At 40.1% G+C, this 6,956-nt stretch overlaps 1 pseudogene across 1 annotated transcript; it reads right to left on the bottom strand.

Moving 5' to 3' along the window:
• Positions 1–3,350: 3,350 nt before the first annotated feature.
• LOC105512737 lies at positions 3,351–5,089 on the bottom strand (annotated as a pseudogene). Its single transcript, XR_001001908.1, has one exon. The product of XR_001001908.1 is annotated as a splicing factor 3A subunit 3 pseudogene (transcript).
• Between the last annotated feature and the right edge of the window lie 1,867 nt (positions 5,090–6,956).

The following is a 6,956-nucleotide window of genomic DNA, read 5'->3' as shown; positions in this document are numbered from 1 at the left end:
TGTCAGATTTTGTCTATTGTTTTATTTTGTCTTCACCCTTGAATGCTCATATAGCTGGGGCTGGAATTTAAGATTGATCAGTGTTTTGTTTGAGCAATTTGAGTATTTTTTTCAATGTCTTCTGATTTTTATTACTGATATTTCAAAGTCAGCTGTCAGTCTAATTCATTCATAGGTAATTTTTTTTTCTCTCTTTTTTAGCTTCTTATTCTGGAAAATTTCAAATAAACAAAAATAGAAAGTATAACAAGTCTGACGTGTCTGTCACCAGCTTCAACATTTGCAGCTCATAGCCAGTCTTTTTCACTTTTACCACTGCCCCATTCCCATGCCCTCCCCTCCTCCCGCCAGCTGGCGTACATTATTTTGAAGCATATCTCAGGTGCCATTTTGTTTCCTTTTCTTTTTTCCTTTTTTTTTTATGAGACAAGAGTCTTGCTCTTTCACCCATGCTGGATTGCAGTGGTGCGATCTTGACTCACCGCAACCTCTGCTTTCCGGGTTCAAGTGATTCTGGTGCCTCACCTTCCTGAGTAGTTGGGGTTACAGTGTATGCCACCATGACCAGCCACTTTTTTATTTTTAGTAGATATGGGGTTTCACTATGTTGGCCAGGCTGGTCTTGAACTCCTGGCCTCAAGTGATCTGTCTACCTTGGCCTCCCAAAGTACTGGGATTACAGGTGTGAGCCACCATACCCAACCATTCTGGTTTTTTATACGTGCTCTTGCTTTTACTCATAGTCTATCTCTCTGTTATTTTTTTTTTTCCCTTTCTCTTTTGGTTGATTGTATTAATGTAGTATTACTATGATGTGCCCAAATGTGGATTTATTTTTATTTTGCTCAGTGTGTGTGCATTCTTTATCTGAGGATTCAAGTCTGTCATCATTTCTGGGAAATTCTCAGGTGTTATCTTTTTAAAGCTTCCTTTACATTTTATTTGTTATTTTCTCTTAGTATGACTTTTAGACATGTGTTGCGTATTCTTTTTATTCTCTTTACTTTCTACTTCTCATAATTTTTATGTCTTTATTTCCCTCTGTTGCATTCAGAATAATTTCCTCAGATCTGTTCTCTAGTTCACAAATTCTCACTTTAACTGTATCTAATTTGCAGTGTAACTAGTTAAATTTTCATTTTCAGTGATTATATTTTTAATTTAATTTCTAGAGGTTTTTTATTAATAAAACTGGTCACTTATTTTCATAGCGTTATTTTTTTTGATACTTTTGATCCTATTGTGCCTTTAAGCAATTTAAATTAATTAATTAATTAATTTTTTGAGACCAAGTCTTGTTGTTGCCCAGGCTGGAGTGCAGTGGTGTGATCTTGGCTCATTGCAACCTCTGCCTTCTAGGTTTAAGCAGTTCTCTACCTCAGCCTCCCGAGTAGCTGGGATTACAGGTGCGTACCACCACACCCAGCTAATTTTTCTATTTTTAGTAGAGACAGTGTTTCACCATCTTGGCCAGGCTGGTCTTGAACTCCTGATCTCGTGATCCACCCATGTCGGCCTCCCAAAATTAAATTCAGTTTGTGTTCTTTATTGGATTGTTCTAGTAACTGAACTTTATAGGGTCTAATCCTGTTGTTAATTTGCTGATTTTTGTTCATGGTGCATTGCTTCAATTTTGTTGAAAATTTGAGTTTCTCTTCAGTGAGACTTTATCAATAGACAGATGTCTCTAGAGAGAGTTTGTAATTATTTTTACTAGCTATCTTTGGGGGTATTCTGACCTGGGGCTACTTTCTATGTTGATTTTATTTTCTTATGGGTAGCTAGAACCCAAGTAAGGGTAGTATATATATTAGAACTCAAATGGGTGTGGGACTCATTATGAAGTAATTGGGAGGGATTTTCCCCTGCCTTGATCCATGCTGAAACTGCTTTCTTGTTGCTTTTCTGTGCCTAAGAGCTAGGTTTGGTTTTTAAAAGCTCTTTAAGGGTTCCACCCTTCTTGAAGGGCTCTTGGTTCCAACTCCCTGCCTTACATTGACCTAGGCCTCAGTGTCTTCCTTTTGAGCATTTAGATCCAGATTCTTTTATAGAGGGTGATGTGCTCTTGGATCATGGAGATTGACAGCCTCTCACAGGACACTATGGAGTTGGCTAACATGTTCCCTGCTCTGATTTTCAGGTCTCTATTTTTGGCCTTTAGTGATTTCTCTTACTTTTTTTCAGGTTCAGCTGGCAGTTAAAATGATGTTATATTGCAGATTGCATTTACTTCTTGATTTTAACGTAGTGAAATGTATTGATTTTTTTCCCTTTGGAGAATGCTTTTTGTATCTTGTTGAAATCTTTCCCTATCCCAAGATTGTGAAGATACTCTTCTATATTGTCTTCTGGACATTTCATTGTTTTGTCTTTCACACTTAAATCTACAGTCCACCTGGAGAAAGAGGTGTGTGTGTGTGTATGTGTGTGTGGTGTGAGGTTAGAGTCACATTTATTTGCTTTATGCATGTTCAGATTCACATTTATTAGAATCACATTTATTTGCTTTATGCATATCCAGTCTCATTTTTTGAGAAGACCTTTCTTTTCCCAGTGCTCCGTAGTGCTGTCTGTGTTATCAATCAGGTGTTTATGTATATATGATCTGTTTCTGGACTTTCTGTTCTATTCCTTTGGTCTGTTTGTCTGTCCTTATGCCAGTAATACTGCACTGTCTTAATTAGTATAGATATATGTCAAGTCTCCTTAACTTATTCTTCTTGTTCTTTTCTAAGTTTGTTTTGGCTATTCTTGGTCCATGGCATTTCCATATAGATTTTAGAGTCACCTTGTTCATTTTTGACAAGAAGAATATCTTGAGAATATGATTAGGTTGGTACTGAACCTATAACTCAGTTTTAAGTGAATTGACAGCTTTTATAATGTTGAGTCTTCTGAACCCCAAACATGGTGTATACCTTTATTTATTTAAATCTTTTCTAATTTGTCTTAATGCTTTATAATTTTCTATGCAGAGGTTTTGTATATCTCTTTCCAAGATATTTGATTTTTTTTTTTTTTGAGATGGAGTCTTGCTCTGTTGCCCAGGCTGGAGTGCAGTGGTGTGATCTTGGCTCACTGCAACCTCCGCCTCCTAGGTTCAAGCAATTCTCCTGCCTCAGCCTCCCAGGTAGCTGGGATTACAGGTGTGCGCCACCATACTAGGCTAATTTTTGTGTTTTTAGTAGAGATGGGGTTTCGCCATGTTGGCCAGGTTGATCTTGAACTCCTGACCTCAAGTGATCTGCTTGCCTCGGCCTCCCAAAGTGCTAGCATTACAGGTGTGAGCCACAGATATTTGATGTTTTTTATACTTTTGTAAATTGTATCTTTAAATTTTTTTTTTTTTTAACAAGGTCTGGTTTTATTTTCTGGCAGAATCTTTTAAAATATAAAACAGATAAAACACATCTCAACCCTGCAATCTGCCAGCATGCCTTGTTTCTACAGGATGCATGCTAGACCATGAGACTATGTAACAAAAGGTCTTTAAGAGGATTTGGTTGGGAGAAAAAGAAAAAGCAGATCTCAGGGAAGCCTGGGCTAGCCCAAAAGCTGAGCTACATCCCTGAGCACTAGAGCAGTCCTTGTCTTTTCAGATCCTCATATATCTTCTTATTCACAACATTCCCACTTGAGTCTTCATATTCTTCCTCAGTGTCAGGCTGCCATCATTCTGAAGCCTTCTGCAATTTGAGTTTGGCCCACAAGGAGACAGCATCTTCAATCTGTGTCACATTAGCAAAGTGAGCAGTGTTCGGGATGCCCAAACACCTCATGCCATGAGCATGATGCCATTCAGCAAAGTGTTGCTGGAAGGCTTTGGCCCTTGGTAGGTGTAGTTTCCACAAATCTCACAGTTATAGTTGATATTTAGGCCGTGAAACTTCTACAGCCAGTAGGGAATGGGTTTGCCATCCCAGCCAAGTGGCAGGTTTTTGGGGTTATAAATGATCTCGTTCTTTTCATCTTCACTCTCACTGTCACTGATCTGTTCTTCTTCCTCTTCTCCTGTCCTTCCTTGCTTGCCCTGTGCATTTTCATGAGTGAGATGTCGCTGTTCCCCATGAGTCAGAGTATACATAGATCTGGGCTTCTAGAAAAGCGGTGTCTTTGTTCCTCTCAGTGTCTCGCTTGGTGCTCTTTGACTTGGGATTTTGGCAGACAAAGAGTTATCAGGTGACTCCAGGGACTTTCCTTTGGTGCTGAATAGTCTCTGGACTCGCTGTTCTAGAGTCCTGCCACATTTCAAGCCTAAAGCTAAGAGAGCAGATTTCAATCTGTCCAAACCCAGGGAGGCCAACTCCTCCCTGGAGGAGAATGCGGAGAGGTCAAGATGGTCTCCAGCATGGGTCAGAGCACCGCTTGTCTCTTTCGGCCATCCAGGAAAGGTCCCATTCTCCCATTTCTTCTCAGACTCAGCCTGAATCTTCCCAAAAAGTTCATTCTGATCTTGGAGAGGCTTCTCTCTCTCTGTGTAATCCTGAAGGTTCTCAAGCAGCATCTCTAGGTATGTCTTACACTCTGCATTCTTCCTTTCTTTAGGAATGTCAAATAATTGGTCAAAGATGGACAGGTATGTGATATAATCCATCTTCTCAGATGCCTTCAGGTTAATGTACTTGAGGTAACAGTCATGGAGATCGAGGTAATGACCACATCCCTCTTCATCTGTGAACTCCACCAAGTTTTGTGCCTCTTCACTTGGATTCTCTCGAAGTCTTCAGGAGCTCCTCAAATTCCACTGACATTGGCACACAGATCTCATTTGGGGGCTTCCTGTGGAATTCCTTTATTTGCTTGAGTCTATTATAGAATTCAGCAAACTCATTGGGTCCTGAAATGGCATTGAGCTCCTCCTTTCGTAATCCATCTTTTATCATCATACAAATCCCTCGGGTTCCCACTGACCTCCATATACCTGTCTTGTATGACCTGAGTGTGGTGATCAGAATTGATCTGGTCCCGGAGCGTGGACTTCTTAGTCAGCATCTCTTTGGCCATGACGTCCATGGGCCTTTCCTTCTCCTCATGATAGCACTGCTGCTGCGCCAGTATTGTCTCCATCTTCTCTTAGCCGCAGCCTCTCTTAAAATTTGTATAATTAGTTGTTTGCTGCTGGTTAAAGGAAATGCAGTGGACTTTTTGCACCTTTCCTAAAGTATTTTATTTATTCTAATAATTATCTGTAGATTATTAGCTCTCTGGGGGGGGGGGAAGCAACCCTTCTTTTATCTCCCATGACTTCTCCAAATGTGGCCTCATTTCTATGTTTCATTTTACAACAAAACTCCTGCAAGTGAAATTGTTCTCTTGTCCTACTTCCTCACTTCCAATTTTCTCTGTAACTTATGACTGTCAGAGATCGTAGGAGCAGCAGTGTCCACAGCTTGTCAAATCCAGTGGTTAATTCTCTGGCCTTGTCTTACAAAACTTCATGACATTTCACTGCTTCCTTTTTGCAAACTTGCTTCTGGATTTCTGGGACTCCATGCTCTGTTTCTTTTTTGCCATGCTTGACTGACTGCTCATTTGCAGACTTTGTCTTCTTCTGGCTTGTAAAAGTCAGAGTTCTTCTGGGCACTTGCTGTGCATCTGCACTCAATCGTCTTCTGTATGTGTACCTGAAACTCAGATGTTCTTCTCAGTCTGGGGACTTCGAATACTGTAACACTGAACTTTTGATTTTTACTCCAAGCCTGTTTGACCCTCAGTTTTCTTAGCACTTGTATGAGACCTCGCAGGCTAGAAACCTGGGTGTTTTCTTTATTCCCATTTACTGACTTGCAAACTATTGTGAAATCTTGTCTGTTCAACCCCCAAAACTTATCTAAGTATCTGCTGGTATTCTTTTTTCTTCATTTATGGGTAGAAGCAAGATTGTGTAGGTCTTTGTAGTCTCAACCATAAAAAATTTCTGGAAAGTGTAAAGTTGAATGTAAATGAAAGGTATCAGATGACTAAGAGGAGTGGAGTTAAATATCAGGATCCTTAAACTTCTTTTCTTTATCTTTGCCCATTGCCTTTTCTTTTCTTTCATTGCTATATATTTACATGAACTCTTTCAAAGAAATTATAGTTACAGAGACCTGATAGCCAACAGGTTGAATGTAACCCTTATTTATGCTTATTTTTGCCTAATATTCAGGGCCCTGTGAGAGATTCTGGTTGTTGAATATACAAGAAGGGTTGAAAGCATATTCTAGATAGGGGAATGTGTGTGTGTGTGTGTGTGTGTGTGTGTGTGTGTGTGTGTATGTGCACGCGTGCGCGTGTCCTCCGGGAAGGAGGGGGAATACGGTAGGAGCAAAAGCACAGGAGGGGTAAGAGTGGGCACCGAGTGTCTGGGGGACCATGAGAATTGGCTTGGCAGGTGAGAGGAGAAGGATGGACATTCTTAATAGTTAGAATGTCAGAAACTTAGAGGAGTTCAGACTTCATTCTACAGTCTGTACAGAGTTATTCTAAATATTGACAAGGGTAGTGACATGGTGACATTGGTGCTTTAGGAATGTCGTTCTGCTGTAGGGTGCTTAGTAGACTTTGTGGGCTGGTCTCAGAAGCTGCTGAAGGTAACCAGAGGTGTTGGCAATAGGATTACCATGAATTATTTTTGAGCTCAGGGTAGAGTGGGAATGGAGATGAAGGAATACATCTAAGGAAGTCTTTGATGGCAGTTATATCATAAATTGTTCATACATGTGATGAATGGGATATCAAGCACAGGAAGAAACTAACGAAACTCACATCAACGTTTTGAGCATTGGAGAATGGGGCTGTTTTATCATTTCAGGTGGACTGTAGCTGAATGGGAAGAGATAATTCTGCCATAAGATCAGGATTGAGTTTTGTTGGTTCTGGAACTCAGTTTTTGCTGCTGTACTGTCCAGAGAGAGAGAGAGAGAGAGAGATGCACACACACACACACAACTAATATATAAAAATACATATGTGTA

Source organism: Colobus angolensis, unplaced genomic scaffold (assembly GCF_000951035.1).
Source record: "Colobus angolensis palliatus isolate OR3802 unplaced genomic scaffold, Cang.pa_1.0 Scaffold219, whole genome shotgun sequence".
Lineage (NCBI taxonomy): Eukaryota > Metazoa > Chordata > Mammalia > Primates > Cercopithecidae > Colobus > Colobus angolensis.
The sequence above is the reverse complement of the archived record's forward strand: the minus strand, read 5'-3'. Positions and strand labels throughout refer to the sequence as shown.